The following is an 18,232-nucleotide window of genomic DNA, read 5'->3' as shown; positions in this document are numbered from 1 at the left end:
ACATGTAGCACGTAGCATGCGCTGCTCTCAGGAACGGAGGAAGCCTAAAAGCAGTGAAGAAGGAACTAGGAATTGGCAAGAATCAGATGTATGCGTTAAGAGACAAAGCCGGCAATATCATTAGTAATATGCATTAGATAGTTCAGGTGGCTGAGGAGTTCTATAGAGATTTATACAGTACCAGTGGCACCCATGACGATAATGGAAGAGATAATAGTTTAGAGTAATTCGAAATCCCACAGGTAACGCCGGAAGAAGTAAAGAAAGCCTTGGGAGCTATGCAAAGGTGGAAGGCAGCTGGGGAGGATCAGGTAACAGCAGATTTGTTGAAGGATGGTGGGCAGATTGTTCTAGAGCAACTGGCCACCCTGTATACGCAATGCCTCATGACTTCGAGCATACCGGAATCTTGGTAAAACACTAACAGAATCCTAATCCATAAGAAAGGGGACGCCAAAAACTTGAAAAATTATAGACCGATCAGCTTATTGTCCGTTGCCTACAAAATATTTACTAAGGTAATTGCAAATAGAATCAGGAACACCTTAGACTTCCGTCAACCAAAGGACCAGGCAGGATTCCGTAAAGGCTACTCAACAATAGACCATATTCACACTATCAATCAAGTGATAGAAAACTGTGCGGAATATAACCAACCTTTATATATAGCTTTCATTGATTACGAGAAAGCGTTTGATTCAGTCGAAACCTCAGCAGTCATGGAGGCATTGCGGAATCAGGGTGTAGACGAGCCGTATGTAAAAATACTGAGAGATATCTATAGCGGCTCCACAGCCACCGTAGTCCTCCATAAAGAAAGCAACAAAATCCCAATAAAGAAAGGCGTCAGGCAGGGAGATACGATCTCTCCAATGCTATTCACAGCGTGTTTACAGGAAGTATTCAGAGACCTGGATTGGGAATAATTGGGGTTAAGAGTTAATGGAGAATACTTTAGTAACTTGCGATTCGCTGATGATATTGCCTTGCTTAGTAACTCAGGGGACCAATTGCAATGCATGCTCACTGACCTGGAGAGGCAAAGCCGAAGGGTGGGCCTAAAAATTATTCTGCAGAAAACTAAAGTAATGTTTAACAGTCTCGGAAGAGAACAGCAGTTTACGATAGGTAGTGAGGCACTGGAAGTGGTAAGGGAATACATCTACTTAGGACAGGTAGTGACTGCGGATCCGGATCATGAGACTGAAATAATCAGAAGAATAAGAATGGGCTGAGTGCTTTTGGCAGGCATTCTCAGATCATGAACAGCAGATTGCCATTATCCCTCAAGAGAAAAGTTTATAACAGCTGTGTCCTACCATTACTAACGTACAGGGCAGAAACCTGGAGGCTTACGAAAAGGGTTCTACTTAAATCGAGGACGACGCAACGAGCTATGGAAAGAAGAATAATAGGTGTAACTTTAAGGGATAAGAAAAGGGCAGATTGGGTGAGGGAACAAACGCGAGTTAATGATATCTTGGATGAAATCAAGAAAAAGAAATGGGCGTGGGCAGGACACGTAATGAGGAGGGAAGATAACCGATGGTGATTAAGAGGTACAGAAGGGATTCCAAGCGAAGGGAAGCGTAGCAGAGGGCGGCAGAAAGTTAGGTGGGCGGATGAGATTAAGAAGTTTGCAGGGACAACATGGCCACAATTAATACATGACCGGGGTAGTTGGAGAAGTATGGGAGAGGCCTTTGCCCTGCAGTGGGCATAACCAGGCTGATGATGATGATGTAACATGTACCAATACTTTTCACTACTCTCATGAATGCTCTTTAACTCGACAAATCGGCTGTCCCCTGTTACGTTTCGCCTACAACGCGCGGTATAGCCGGCGCGGATGCAACGGACGCCGGGGCTTCGTTCAAAGCGGCGGACATTTTGGCCCATTCGGAGCTGCCGCAAAGCCTCCCCGCCAAGCGCGTCCAGGCGTGTTTCAGTGCCACGTGTCTTCGTGTGTGCGTGTGTGTGTGTGTGCCCACGCTTGTCAAAGCGCGGCAGCCGGGGAGAGGAGCTCCCCAAGTGTGAAGCGAGGAGGTCTGACGGCGCCTGCTTGGTGGTTGAGTCACTACACTCGTCTCAACATGTATCTCAGCTCGTCCGTGCCCCGCCGTCACGTGGTCTCATCCCGTGACCTTCCTTCTTGCCCGCGACGCCGAGAGTATAAGAACAGCTGCTCCCGGACGCCGAGAGAGGCTCCGATTTCTTCTGTTGAGTAACGTGCACTCCCGTCTCTCCACTTCGGTCGACCTGACCGGCCGCTCTTTTGCGATGTTAGAATAAACAAGTTGTTCTGTTACCAGTCGACTCATGCTTTGCCGGGACCTTCGGATGCTTCCAGTTGTGCCCCAGGCCGCCAGGCCAACGCTACCCTCGGGGCTTGCGACCCATTTGCAATAACGGGCGTCAGCATTGAGGTTCCAACAGCTGGTTGCCAGCGGTGAGATCGCGACAACGGAGGCCAGCAGCGAAGATATGCGGTTGACTGTATGCTGAGCAGCACAACGACCATCCGGGAGCAGTGCAACGAGCCCTGTGTGATGACTGGTTGCCTGCAGCGGAACGACTGCGCTGAATTCTTGGCTGCGAGGTTTGGTGAGTGCGGGACTTTCTTGTTCTGAGTTTTGCCAGGCTTTTGTTAGTGTCAGAAACAGAGCTGGTAATTGTGGTTGTCGTTGCTGCCGGGTTAGTTTGCGGCAAGACAATAGTAGGCAGTAGAGAAAGCAGCATTCAGAGCAGCCATGGATTTGAAGTCGTTGCGCAAACCGAAATTGCTGGAGCTTGCAAGAGAGTTTGGTCTGGATGTCTCAGACAAACTCAGAAAACCAGAACTGCTAAGGGCTATTCTTGAGTTAGAAGGTGAGGATGACGAGCTGTCGGAATGCCTTGAGACCATTGAGGAGAGGGAGACGGCAAAAAGACAGGAGCGCGAACTTAAAGAACAGAAACAGAAAGATGAGCGCGAACGAAAAGAACAGAAAGAAAAAGAAGAGCGTGAACGTAAAGAACAGATAGAGCGAGAGCAACAAGAAAAAGAGCGCGACCGTCAACACGCTTTGGAAATGAAGCGTCTCGAGGTAGAGATGGAACGCGCTCGTAATGGAAGTCAGGCACACGGTGCAGGAGAACGAGTATTGTTCAAAATGACTGACTTGATGCGGCCGTTTAAGCTTGGAGAGGACATTGGTTTGTTCCTGGTTAACTTTGAGCGAACGTGCGAGAAGCAGGGGTTCTCTCGGGAAACGTGGCCACAGCGCTAGCTCACTTTGCTACCCGGCGAGGCGGCCGACGTAGTCGCTCGCTTGAATAGAGAAGAGGCAGAGGATTTCGACAAAGTGAAATCGAGTCTGCTAAAAAAGTACAGGCTGTCAGCGGAGGCGTTCCGTCGGAAGTTTCGGGAAAATGAGAAAGGTAAAAGTGAGTCATATACAGAGTTTGCCTGCAGGCTTATGTCAAACATGCAGGAGTGGCTCAAAGAAGAGAAAGCGTTGGGTGATCACGAGAAAGTTCTGCAGTGTTTCGGGCTGGAACAGTTTTATAGTCGGTTACCTGAGAACGTGCGGTACTGGGTCTTGGATAGGCCAGACGTTAGTACGGTGGCTAGAGCCGCTGAGCTAGCCGAAGAGTTTGTGACGCGTCGGGCTCGCGGAGCTAAGGACAGTCAAAAGGGTGAATTTGGCTCGAAGTTTGAGAGGCCGAAGTTCACACCCATGAGAGCAAAGGGGGACACACGTAGTGCGGATGCGAGTGAAAGCAGTCCGACCGAACGTAAGGAGACGGCGGCAGCCGAAGCCGAACGCAGAAAGCGGTTCGAGACGAGGCAAGTGCGCGTGTGTTATACGTGTCAGAAGCCGGGTCACTTTTCGGCGCAGTGTCCAGAAACAAAAACAAATGTCGTGTTTTTGTCATTATGCAGCACTGACGAGAACATGAAGCTTCTCGAGCCTTACATGCGAGACCTCCTCGTAAACGGGAAAGAGTGCCGAGTGCTTCGCGATTCCGCAGCTACGATGGATGTAGTTCACCCCTCTTACGTAGAACCCGATATGTTCACGGGCGAGTGCGCATGGATCAAGCAAGCCGTAGAAGCTCATAGCGTGTGTCTGCCCGTAGCAAAAGTGCTTATTGAAGGACCTTTCGGAGCGCTTGAGACGGAGGCCGCAGTGTCATCTATGCTGCCCCCCCAGTACCCGTACCTATTTTCGAACAGGTCCGATGACCTCCTGCGCGAGAAGGGGCTTTTGTTTGGTGAGGCTAGCGTTCAGGCCTTAACCAGATCGAAGGTTCGGGAGCTCGCTGCAAAGGCGGTAGTTGCGGGGCCGACGTTGTCGTACGATGAGAAAGGGTCAGAGGCGCAGCAAGCTGATATTCAGAGCACGCCCGAACTGAATAAAATTGAGCCTGTAGCGTTGAAGGCACCAGATACTGGAGAGGAAATGCCCGACACGGGAAAGTTAGAAGAGCTATCTGCAGATTTGCTCATCGCGCCTACGTCAGATGGACTTAACAGGTTGCTAAAAGTCAGCCGGTCGGCTTTGATAGCCGAGCAAAAGAAGGATGGCAGCCTAGAAAACATACGCTGCATTGTCAAGGAAGGTATCGCCAAGAAAAATGCCCGCTTTGTGGAAAGAGGTGGGGTCCTGTACCGGAAGTATCTAGACCGCAGAGGAGTGGAGTTCGATCAGCTGATCGTGCCTCAGTGCTACCGTCAGGATCTGTTGCGCTTGTCGCATGGGGGTTCGTGGTCCGGACACCTAGGAGTTAAGAAAACTAAGGACCGTCTCTTGCAAGAGTACTATTGGCCAGGGTGTTTTCGGGACGCAGACCACTTTGTGAAGACATGCGACACCTGTCAGCGGGTGGGCAAACCAGGGGACAAATCGAGGGCGCCGTTGAAGTTGGTACCTATCATTACGGAGCCTTTCAGACGGCTCGTTATTGATACAGTGGGACCTCTGCCGGTAACAGCCACGGAGTACAGACACATTTTGACTGTGATCTGCCCAGCGACAAAGTTCCCTGAAGCAGTGCCGCTTAAAGAACTCAGCTCAGTTGAGATAGTCAATGCACTACTGTCCATATTTGCGCGAGTTGGTTTTCCTGCGGAAATCCAATCAGATCAGGGCACAGTGTTTACTAGCGCTTTGACGACAGCCTTTCTCGAAAGGTGCGGGGTAAAGCTGTTACACAGCTCAGTGCACCACCCCCAGTCGAATTCCGTTGAGAAGCTCCACTCCGTCATGAAGCGCGTGTTGAGAGCATTGTGTTTTGAACATCAAACTGACTGGGAGCTGTGTCTGCCTGGGGTGATGTTTGCATTACGGACCGCGCCGCATGCGGCTACGGGGTTTTCGCCAGCTGAGCTGGTGTACGGTCGCTCGCTGCGATCTCCGCTTCGCATGCTTCGAGAATCGTGGGAAGGCAGGGGCGACGACCCAGTCGTGGTGGAGTACGTGCTTAAGCTCCTCGAACGCTTAAGAAGGGCACAGGAGTTGTCAGGTGAAGCAATGGCAAAGGCCCAGCAGAGGGCCAAGGTTTATTATGATCGGACAGCCAGGGCCTGTCGTTTTGAGGTGGGCGATGAGGTAATGATATTGCGCACATCGCTAAAGAACAAACTCGACGTGCAGTGGGAGGGCCCAGCACGGATTGTTCAAAAACTGTCGGACGTCAACTACGTGGTCAGTCTGCCAGGAAAACGGAAAGCACAGCAGGTTTACCACTGTAATCTGCTCAAACCCTATAAGCAACGGGAAGCAGTAGTGTGTATGATGGTAAACGCTCCCGAAGAGCTTCCGGTCGAGCTTCCGGGACTAGGCTCAGTGACGAACAGGAAAGACACCAATCAAGTCATTAGTGACTTAATCAGTAAAGCATCGCTGTCGCCTGAGCAGAAAACCGAACTACACCAGCTCTTACAAGAGTTTCAAGGTCTGTTCTCTGAGAGGCCTGGTAGGACTTCTGTCCTTACTCATGACATAGAACTTACCTCCCCAGAGCCAGTACGATCCAAGGCGTACCGGGTGTCACCCCGCCAGAGCGATATTATGGAGGCTGAGGTAAAGAAAATGCTACAGCTCGGTGTTATTGAGGCGGGTGAGAGTGATTATACCTCCCCTTTGATTTTAGTTGAGGTACCGGGCAAAGAACCTCGTCCTTGCGTCGACTACCGCAGGCTTAATTCCATCACTAAAGATCAAATTTATCCGATCCCTAACATCGAGGAGCGCCTTGAGAGAGTGAGTAGCGCTCAGTTTATTTCCACCCTAGATCTTGTCAGGGGCTATTGGCAGGTTCCACTTACAGAAGAGGCTAGTAGGTATGCGGCGTTCATTTCACCAATGGGGACATTCCGTCCTAAAGTTTTGAGTTTTGGTTTGAAGAACGCGCCATACTGCTTTTCAAGCCTCATGGATAAAGTGTTGCGGGGACAGCAAGAATTCGCTTTACCGTATCTAGACGACGTAGCGATATTCTCTGCATCCTGGCCTGAGCATATGGCCCACTTGCGGGCAGTGCTAACCCGCCTGCGCGATGCGGGCTTGACAGTCAAGGCTCCCAAGTGCCAGTTAGCACAGGCCGAGGTTGTCTACCTTGGTCACGTGATTGGACGGGGTCGTCGCCGCCCCTCTGAAATAAAGGTGGCCGCTGTGCGAGACTTCCCGCAACCGCGCACGAAGACCGATATTCGGTCGTTCTTAGGTGTCGCCGGCTACTATCAGAGGTACATCCCCAGGTACTCTGATATCGCGGCTCCCCTGACGGATGCTCTAAGAAAGACAGAGCCGCAAACAGTCGTCTGGGACCAGACAAAGGAAAGAGCTTTTAGCGCCCTAAAGAGCGCCCTAACAAGCCAGCCTGTGCTACGATCGCCCGACTACACAAAAGGGTTCGTTGTTCAGTGCGATGCTAGTGAGCGAGGCATGGGCGTTGTACTGTGCCAACGGGAAAAGGGAGAAGTAGAACACCCCGTCCTGTATGCTAGTCGTAAGCTGACCAGTCGTGAGCAGGCGTACAGCGCCACCGAGAAAGAGTGTGCGTGTATCGTGTGGGCCGTTCAGAAATTGTCATGCTACCTAGCCGGCTCGAGGTTTATCATTGAGACGGATCACTGCCCTCTCCAATGGCTGCAGACCATCTCTCCCAAAAATGGCCGCCTCCTGCGCTGGAGCCTCGCTTTGCAACAATATTCCTTTGAGGTGCGTTACAAAAAGGGGAGTCTCAACGGTAACGCCGATGGCTTAAGTCGAAGCCCCTAACGTGGGAATCAGCCTCAAAATTGTTTGTTACTGATGTTTTTCTTCCTGAGGCAGGATTTTTTTAACATATTGCTTTTGTGTAGTGTTTCAAAGTGATGATGTGCTTTCTAGTGCAATTTTCCGATTTGTGGACGCGTTCTGAGTGCTGCTAAACTACTGTAAGGAACTAGGCAGTAGTATAAAAGGGGAAAGAGCCTGGCAGGGCTTAGTGAGGGTTGTGCCGTGCTTGCTGACTGAGCGGTTGACTTTCGGCGTGGTTCTAACGCTTGCCGGAAACGAGAACAAAAATGTCAACTCTCCTGAAGTCACTTTGCAGTGTCCTGTGTGAACCTGAACGAGAGAACGAGGTCTTCTATGTGCGCTGCGCTCAAGAAACGCCGAAGGACGACCGACTTCGGTTATGAGCATCATCAAGCGACATCCCTCCGGACAGCGGATGCAGTCCCCTGACCATCGGGATCTCCTTCCCCCGGCGGGGCGGTCTGTTACGTTTCGCCTACAACGCGCGGTATAGCCGGCGCGGATGCAACGGACGCCGGGGCTTCGTTCAAAGCGGCGGACATTTTGGCCCGTTCGGAGCTGCCGCAAAGCCTCCCCGCCAAGCGCGTCCAGGCGTGTTTCAGTGCCACGTGTCTTCGTGTGTGCGTGTGTGTGTGTGTGCCCACGCTTGTCAAAGCGCGGCAGCCGGGGAGAGGAGCTCCCCAAGTGTGAAGCGAGGAGGTCTGACGGCGCCTGCTTGGCGGTTGAGTCACTACACTCGTCTCAACATGTATCTCAGCTCGTCCGTGCCCCGCCGTCACGTGGTCTCATCCCGTGACCTTCCTTCTTGCCCGCGACGCCGAGAGTATAAGAGCAGCTGCTCCCGGACGCCGAGAGAGGCTCCGATTTCTTCTGTTGAGTAACGTGCACTCCCGTCTCTCCACTTCGGTCGACCTGACCGGCCGCTCTTTTGCGATGTTAGAATAAACAAGTTGTTCTGTTACCAGTCGACTCATGCTTTGCCGGGACCTTCGGATGCTTCCAGTTGTGCCCCAGGACGCCAGGCCAACGCTACCCTCGGGGCTTGCGACCCATTTGCAATAACGGGCGTCAGCATTGAGGTTCCAACACCCCTCAAAGACAATCACGATGCTAGAATAAGACCTACCTATTAAATATATTTCCTTAAACATAGGAGGAGGAGATCCCTACTAATCTAACTACACCGTGCAAGTTCTTCATTCACGTCTCCCGCTTGCTTCTGATCAAGTAACGCCAGAGTCCTTTCATCTTCACGTTAGTTTCTTCCACTCACTCTTATTTTTTCTAAGCTGTCGTTCCGTCGGCTCCTTGATTAGGCCAACAAAGGTGGAGGTCTTCTCCGGTGACTTGACAGACAGAATGACTGAATTAACATCGCGCATACTGTACTTCGCTTCCCTTTACATGAAGCCGCACATTTGCACATTAACCACAGATACCATCCCATTCATTTTCACCCCCACACCTCTGCTATCGCTCTTTTCTATTTGTATTTTTATTCTGGAAATGATTAAGCTTTACCAATTTCCTGCTCTCCGCGCGGTACCAACCTCGGCAACTATAGCCACGGAGGATTGTGAACCTGACTTACCCTGCTCTTCACCATGCCGAACCTGCCTAGGTGCAAGCCATGCCTCAACAATACGAATATTCTGAGTATTTTCTTTTTTTTCACATCTCATATTTCATAGCATACCTAAAACAAAGAGCAGGGCTGTCGAGACCCTGCAAGCCATTTTATTACAGGCAGTTTTACCGCATGAATGTATGTGCTAAATTGAACTTTTGAATTTCTACTTTTGCATTTCGACTACACCTTGAAATTTGTCTTTTTGACTGTTTGACTGAAAATTGTCTGTTTCACTAAATTTTCTTCGTGGTTCCCTAACCCTCTTCATTTTCCTTTTTATTGGCTTCTAACCTGCGACACCTCTGGTGGTGCGGGTTTCTCTGACTTTTATGTAGGTTCTGTTTGATATTGGGGGACTCAATTACATAAACACATGCCGCCACGTGAGCGTGGTGCAGAAACACGGCCTGTGGCAGTCCGGCGGCTTCACCACGAAACGCAGATCGAACGACTGCCGAGCTGATGCAGCCTCCATGTGTCACCAGACCTCTCGCCCTCAGCGTATACCACAATGCGCCAGATTGCTGTCACGAGAGCTCACCGGTGGTGTAATATGCGCCGGCTTTCGCGGACTCCAGATATCGCGTTTCATTTTCTGGGCACCGTAGACGTCTACCAGTGGTGTGCCACAGGGCTCTGTCCTTGGACCGCTTCTGTTCTGTGTTTTTGTAAATTATGTATTTAAAATTAAATTATGGGGTTTTACGTGCCAAAACCACTTTCTGATTATGAGGCACGCCGTAGTGGAGGACTCCGGAAATTTCGACCACCTGGGGTTCTTTAACGTGCACCTAAATCTAAGTACACGGGTGTTATCGCATTTCGCCCCCATCGAAATGCGGCCGCCGTGGCCGGGATTCGATCCCGCGACCTCGTGTTCAGCAGCCCAACACCATAGCCACTGAGCAACCACGGCGGGTAAATTATGTATCTAAAGTCATGAAGGACTCGTTTTTCTTCCTTTATGCGGGTGACATGAAGATATTCGAAGAAATTTGCAGCATTCGTTATAGCATTCTACTTCAACAAGACGTATCCGTCTATGACGATTGGCACGTGCAAAACAGACTAGTGCTAAATGTTTGCAGAATGAAAGTAGTGTCACATACAGGCTAGACAAATGAGTTACGCTTCTAGTACCAACTGGGCAACGTCACACTCTGTCGGGAGCGAAAATTCCTGACCGTGGGATCAACTTTAATTCCAATTTCACTTCTCATACCACATCGAATGCATCCCTAAGCCCCGTCCGCACACCCTGGGCACAGCAAGTCGTATCTGGAGGGACCTCATTATACAGGTGTAATTCGAAAGCAGTAGAAACGCCTCTACTGATATCTGTTGGCATATGCGGCTGTTATTTCGAACAGTGTTCGTCGCGCTCTACCAAATCTTGCGTAGACAGAGTTCAGAGGAAATTTGTCTATATACATCGATATCAGTACTAAAGGCAGGTCCGCCTTGAACAACAGCCTCATTCTCAGTCCTCAGTCCTCACTCGGACTAGAAGACTTGAACTACAGACGTACAAAGGTTATCTTAACTTTTTTATTGAAGCTTGTAAATGGTCCCATTGTTTACAGGGGAATATTGCATAACGTTAGTAAAAAGATTACACGACGAATAACTCAAGTGTGTTGACCTCTTTATGTATTTACTTCTGGTGCCTTAAAGAGTCCCTTCAGCAGCGATTCTGCAGGGGTGCAGCGAACACTAGCACACCATTTACACGTTCCACCTACCTTTGCCCAATACCAAACCGCGCTCGAATCTTTTTCATGACATAATTCCAGAATGACACTGCTTGCTTGGTATGCTTTATGGAGGACCGCCGCTGTAATGCATGTGTAACCCTTACTCATGCTTGTTGGTATGTATGCGTTCACAGTATTCCATGGAAACGGTACCTTGGGCATGGTGTACAGACTTCCATATATATTAGCGTTAATTTAAGACGTAAGCATTCTCTGGCGAGCTCTGTCACGCAGAAAGTGTAATTTCTTGTATATTCGCAAAAAATACATAATTTACAAAGTTACGACATTTAATCGTTGATAGTGTGAATGTAGATGATTGGAAGATTTTTAGCAATAAGGAAGAATTTATCGCAAAAAGAACCAAATGAAAAGAGAATATCAATAGAGATACATGGGGCTCCTTAGAATATGCATGGGAAAGCTCATACTAGAGGTGGCCAACTGAAATTTCGGGTTGGGTCAACTTGAAATTTGTGGGTAGGCCAACTTGAAATGTCGGGTGGACGAAGTTTAAATTTGGGGGTGAGCGAACTTGAAATTTGGACATCGGCTTAAATAAATTAGGGGGGGGGGGCAACTTCGAATTTTAGGGTGGGTCATTGTGAATGGAGGGTGGGCCAAATTGAAATTTGTAAGTGGGCAAACTCGAAATATGGGGGTAGGAGAAATTGAAATTTGGGGGTGGCGAAACTTGAAATCTCAGAGTTATCCCAGTTAAAGTTGGTGGTGGGCGGCCCGAAAATTTGTGGGTTGGCCAACTTAAATTTGGGGTGGAGTCAAGCTGAATTATGGGGGTGGGCTAACTTAATTTTGGGAGTGGGCTAACTAAAATCAACTTGAAATTTGGGCGTGGACCAAGTTGAGATATTGGGGGTGATGCAATGTCCATTTGAACGCTGCTGAGCGTCCAGTCCTTCGACAACACCTCGCGGGCAAGCGAGGGCATTCAGGTGCTTGGCGCTTTTTCATAGGGCCTTACTGAGGTGCAGTCAGAATGCAGGCGAGAGCTTGCGTTGACAAGGAACGCGCGCAGAACAGAGGAATGACTGCTCGATGGATAGGAGGTGCGGCCTGCCGCGTCAGGCGCCGTCAACACGCCAGCGAGCGACTTTCCAGATGCGGCCGCTATTGTTTCGTTGGGGGCGCTGCGCATCAATGCGAGTTTCCGCGGGAAAATGATTGCTGTGCACCGGATAGCAAGCGTAGTGAAAAAGCGTGGTCGCTGTTTCATGTTTCTTTTTATTAAGCGTGAAATGCTTTTAGGTCCCGTTGTCCCGTTGTCCCGTTTTAGGTCCCGTTGACTGGTTGCCCGGAGATAATCCGGGCAACCAGTCAAAACTTAAATGTGGAGTCTGCCCCCCCCACCCCCCCCCAGTGCTTTGTACAGGATCGCATTACATGCACCTGTTACTGCCCTAACAAGTTACAAAAAATATTGCTTCCGTGTTCTTCCTAAAGTTTGCTCACGATATCACTCAAGCTGTAACATCTAGTACGCTGAAATATTATCAGCCATTTCTAATAGCGATGTTAAAAAGGCATATACGAGGAACCATACACTTTAATGTCATCTTTGGGCGCTAAGCGCTCTTTTAAACGCCAGTGGTCCTTGAGTTCGGCAGCTTGGCTTTTGTGTCGCCTCGAGAGATGGCGCCACGCTGCGTGGCGCCTTCAGGCACTGGTACCCGTTGCGGTGGCTTAGAGGTTATGGTGTTTTGCTGTTAAGCACTAGGTCACCAGATCAATTCGCGGACGCGGCAGTCACATGTCGATGCTGGCCAGATGCAAAAATGCCCGTCTCCCGTGCATGGGGGGAAGGTGAAAGATGCCGTAGTGGTTAAAATTAATCCGGAGTCCCCTATTACGGCTTGCCTCATTATCAAATCGTGGTTTTGGCAAGTAAAGCTCAAGAATTCAATTCATTCTTCTTCTAGCTGGCAGTGTGCTCTGTCTCCCTGGCGTCTTGAGCTTACTGTCATGCGGCTTTCAGCCTGTTTTCGTCTTCTAGCTGTGCGGCGTCCTTATGCACCAGTGAGCAGTGATGCGTGGTACCGTGTCGCGTGGTGGGTTGTGTCATTGTGAACGTGTTCTACACCCATTTTATTATTGTGGCTAGTATAATCTACAACCAATCTCCTTTGCCGGTGGCCATTTCATGTTTACATCTACTCTCGATTGCGGGAGAGCCGGCATTCTTTTTTATCGTGCAGCTGTTTCGCTATACGTTTCCAACGTGGAGGGACCAGATGCGTCACCGTGAGCACAGCGGCCAAGAACTGCTGTATGCCGCGACGCAAATCAAATGCTACAAGGAACTCGGATCTTTCCTATCACAAGCAACCCGCAAAAAAACTTCGGGATGCCTGAATGCGGGGCATTTTGTGACAAGGCAACGACAAAGGCAGCCAGTGGGTGCCTAATTTCAGGGCCGTCGTCTTTTCGCTTCTTTCAAGGACGACTACAGTGTACGATGAAGCGCAAAGTGCTACGGCCGACCCTTTGGAAAACGCAAGAAGAAATTTCAGTCGGTCATACTTAAGGACGTTCTGTGGTGTGTTGTCTGACCTCCGGTAGTCTGGTGTCCTGAAGTTCTTGACCTATATTTCATTAAAGATTGACAGATACCTCTTTAGGGCTATGTAGATTTGTTAGTGCAAAATTGTTAAGAGTGAAAAATAAGAAAGAAACAGCTTTCAACCGTAGATTCGAAATTGCGACCTCGCGATTCTGAGCCCAGTATCTTACTGAGGCAAGCACTCGTTGGCGGTAAGGACCGGCTTCCGAAAGAATCGTTTCCCGGTGTAGTCTATAAGATACCCTGTGCAGACTGCGACTACGCATACATCGGTGAATCAGGCAACTTCAAGTTGAGACTGAGGCAGCATCAGAAAAATGTCGAAAAGAAACGTACAGTTTCGAATGCGCTTGCCGAGCACACGGATGCAACGGGCCACAAGATTGACTGGGATCGCTCGAGAGTTATCGGCCAAGAAAGAAACCTGAAATCGGGGCTGTATCTGAAATCGCTGGAGATACAAAAAACGCGTCACACGATCAATCGAAATGAGGGAACCCTCCGCCCGTCCTACACGCGCTGCTTACGTCACGTTCTGAAGTATATAAAAGCTTCTGTGAACTTTCCTTCATCCCGTTGTGAACAAGACTTCCGTATGGAAGCCGAAACGTCTTTTAGAGTTATTCCTTTTTAGTACTTCTTTTGGTCGGCGTGCGTCATTTTATTGCTTCATGCTTCATCCCGACCAGACGGGCTTCCGTGGAATCCTCGACGTCATCTTACCACTGCACCATGCAATTTTTTTTCATGGTATTTATTACAGTAGCATTCAACATGATAATATATTCACCAGTTGTGCATAGTCAGAAAATGGAGGGCACAATGAAAATCCCACACAGAAAAAGCAGCGTTCATACAGTCGGTGGAAACGTTGGTACCACTTTAGAAGTGTTGTAAGGATAAGCACCTCACCAAAATGGGGTACAAGTTTGGTTGAATCTCAAGTCCATTGTAAACATGTTTTAGGTATAGTGCCATCTTGATGAAATCTACCCTTGCTGAAGGCGGTTGCACCGGTACATTTTGGCCATGTCAAATACAAGAATATATCTGCGCTGATGTTTACATTTATATGTTGAGGGCCTAGGTGCGCTTTCACTCCGCCACGTCAAATATCACCTCTCTAGAAGAACAAAAGTGTTGTTACCATCGACAAATACTCTGTGAAGTGCTAGAAAGTCAAATTGCTTGACGATATTTACATCAGTTAAGAAATTCAGAAATAGACAACAGCGACCGGGGGCTTTGTTAGAGTTGTTACTGCTCATTTCGACAGATGTCTCTCGATCTTTACACTTTTTAGCGCCCATATAATTCGTGTATTGCGTGCAAAATAGCCAAATACGCATTCATGAATACGTGCTCATTTAGACAGCGTACCAGTTTATCAGGGCAGCGCTTGTGCAAGAATACTGACACGCGAGAGATTTTCACGAAACTTTCAGGAACAACCCAAAACTTCTTTTCCGCTTTCCAAAATCTTATGCAGTATTTCTGGGAAATTAATTAATACGTCAGCGTAACAGCACGTGCAAGTCCACAGACCTGTATGCCACATCTTACAGAATAACACAACAGATCCGCAGCTGTTCCCTCAGATTCCATAATTTCTATGAGCATCAGATTTTGTGGAGGCCGGGAGGGTGATTGCTGGTGCCTCGTCGTCACCGCATAATTACGACAATTGGCCACGTCGACTGTATTACCAGTGTCGATGCTATAAGCATTGCCGGTTTCACAGAACGCACCATGGAGTACCGCACAAGAGAAAAGGGCAGTGTACATCCCCGATGTGAAGCTGACATAGAATCCACACACTGCAGGCAAACAGCACTTGGTTGTACCATACAGCTAAGCAAAGTGCCGATTATCTGTTTAAAATGAAGCGTTGTAGTAGAGCTTGCTGTGACTAAATGTGAAGAGGGACATCAAAAAATAAGACGAGGGCCAATGTCTACATTACCAAGTAGGAATCGCATAGGTATAATCAGTATCAAATATCAAGTGAAATATGAAATAGCCAAAAGCAGACGTCTATATTTAGAGCAAAAATATTTGTTTTGGTATACTTAGGTACCACGCTTGGCGCTCACTAGTGCAAAAAAGGACCACTAGCTATATAGGATATGATGTTTTTCCACACAAGGACAGCAAATATTATTTAAAACAAAGACACGAAAAAGGCTCTCAACAACCTTATAACTTAGTTTAGACAAGTTGTTCGAGAAAGAACAGCTGGTGCCTGAATATATTAAAACAGAAAACACTGAAGAAATGGTTGCAAAAAACGATAACAAGCTGTGGAAAAAAGACAAAAAGAGGTGCTGGATGACCTTTTTGACACAGACACATAAATGGCATGTTGAAAGGATAACATCACAGGTTGCTGCGTAAAATAAATAACTGAGACGTGACTAGACTACCATAAATACTTATTTATACACCAAAAGAAAAATCACTGGGTGTCATGAATGCTTCTCTCTGGAAACCAAAGACAAAATTTGTAATGCCCATTTTGTTTCTGCAATTCTGCAAAAATTATTGTCCCCGTCTCACTTCTAATAAATTGGAATTCCTCGTTTAGCAAACGGAGAAGAGTAACCAGACTAACCTAACAGTCATTGCGAATATTTTGGTTAAGTATAAATATTAGGCAATACCGAAAAGTTCCGTTTCGATTATGAATATGAATAGTGGCTACCTATTATTCATTTCTCAGCGAACCACAAATGCCTATGGATAAGGCGTATATATAATGCTAGGTTTCAGACATTTAAGGCGTCCAACACATATTCAGAATTCTACCAATGATACTCAAACGAAGTACTATACACATTCTAAAATGCATCCTGGTCATAAGTTTATCATGTTATGGAAATGTGATCACTGGGCGTTATATACGTCTAAAAGATATCTGTCAATGGCATACTGGCATCCATAGAACGTCAAATGGATATTTAGGAGCACTATTTGTGGCGCCCAACAATTAATAAAGTACATAAAATATGTGATAAACACTCCGCCGCTAGCCATTGGTATTGGATAACTCAGCGCTTATAAACTTTTTGTAGCGTGAAAGTGAGAAACCCTTAATGTATACATGTTAGAGTCTTGCTTAAGGCAACTCCATGCGTATATGAATCAAAAAGGCGCCGCAATAATGTTCCATAGATGCCGGCATAGAAGCAGCTGCATTACACCCATGTTATGGTGAACACTCAACACGTATCTAAATCTTTTTTTCTTTTACTGAAGAGCCAGAGCAAAGCTATCATACATAGTATTGTGTTGAATATACATGAAATAATGACACATTGAGAGATCTGTTCACATTCAATATACCACATTGTGGAGCATATCGATAACTATGCAGGTAATTAGCATTAAAATCTACCGGTTTTTATACCGAGTTTATCTTAAGCTTAACAGGAACTTTTCATGACAAGGCGTTCCGCAGAAATAATACACTTCTCACCGTCTTGAAACATTCTGTTACAGACAACGGCAGCAATGGATCACTACATGATATTCTTCCAAAGATAACCATAAAAGAGAAGAGAGAAGTTCTTTAGTACGAGCTAAACGACTAGAGCACACTACGTTATACACCGCAACACTGCAGGATAACAAAAAAGACAAGTACACAGACTTAAATGCCAAGTAGACTGGAAAAAATAAAAACTTCCAAAACATAACTTGGTAAAAAGGTCGACCAGGACTCCATTTTTACAGATACTTTTTATGACTAGGTTTTATCTATGACTAGGTTGATTAGGTTTTTTTTAAGGTTTTATCGCACAGCTCCTAAAACCTTAAACGTGCAGCATGCATACATGGAACCGATTAATCAACACAGCGATGCAAGCGAGGTGCTCGGCAATGGTCACGACAAGCGACAGATGTTAGACCACATGAAACCTGTGTATGTCTGTTAATGGCAGCATTGCCTTGATGATCAGACGCAAAAAATTAAGGGACTATCATGGTGTCATTATTTCTACATGTAAATCACTAAAGCTGAGTCCGGGGCTGGGCTTCTTCATGCTTGAAGCGGCGCATCTCTTGTTCTAGTAAGATGGGGCAAAGCAACAAATTTGTACTGAGGTAACTACCCGGCCAAGTTATGACTTTTTGTGTAGTTTTTTTTTGTTTTCTGCCAATATAGACGAGCCTTTTTAAGGTGCAGTTATCAAAAGCACTCTCTTCAGCTGAAAAAACAAAGTACAGACCACTAAAGACATCAAACTTTAGCATCAATGTTGGCACTAAAGCAAATCTGCGCGCTGCTTTAGCGAACCGAATTCTCTGTTGCCGCGTTCTATAGGGTGAAAAACTATCAAATTATCTAGCATGAGAGGCTCTGCTATATGCAGTACTCAAGGCAGTGTGCATGCACAATTTTTAGCAATATGTAGCTGACACCCCCTGTCGACGAATCAGTCTTTCTGGTTACATTTCAATGTGTTTCAAAGGGCTTACTGCACAGCGAACCTCACAAAACAGTTCTCTTCCGTTTCAGCAGTAATTGACACTCGCCAGGAAGAGGAACTGGTTTCTTTGTACGGCATCAATTTCATTGACGTCATTTTTCATAACTGAATGAAACTTCTTAAATTCTGTGACACTCACTTGCTGCGCAGCTCTTTTAGGCTGCACGAAAATGTCACCAGCGTTGCACTGAGCATTCACATCGTCAGCCTTACGTCATGGCGTCAGATCCGGCAAAGCTAGAACACGCCTTGCTTTCTATTTTCACAGAAAACAATATGACGCTCTGTGGCGCTACAATCGAACACCACGCGCAAAGAAAGCCTCGATGATCGCTTCGTGGCAACGCATGGAGCGAGTCTTGTACAACGCACATTCTGATGACTCCTAGGCGACGCACACAGAAGCTGTTTTAAACGTCTCGATGCGTGGATCGCAAGAAGCTTCTATAGATACACGCCTTGGTGGGCCGACGGAAGGTAAACACGGTTTT

Source organism: Dermacentor andersoni, chromosome 8, assembly GCF_023375885.2.
Source record: "Dermacentor andersoni chromosome 8, qqDerAnde1_hic_scaffold, whole genome shotgun sequence".
NCBI lineage: Eukaryota > Metazoa > Arthropoda > Arachnida > Ixodida > Ixodidae > Dermacentor > Dermacentor andersoni.
The sequence above is the reverse complement of the archived record's forward strand: the minus strand, read 5'-3'. Positions refer to the sequence as shown.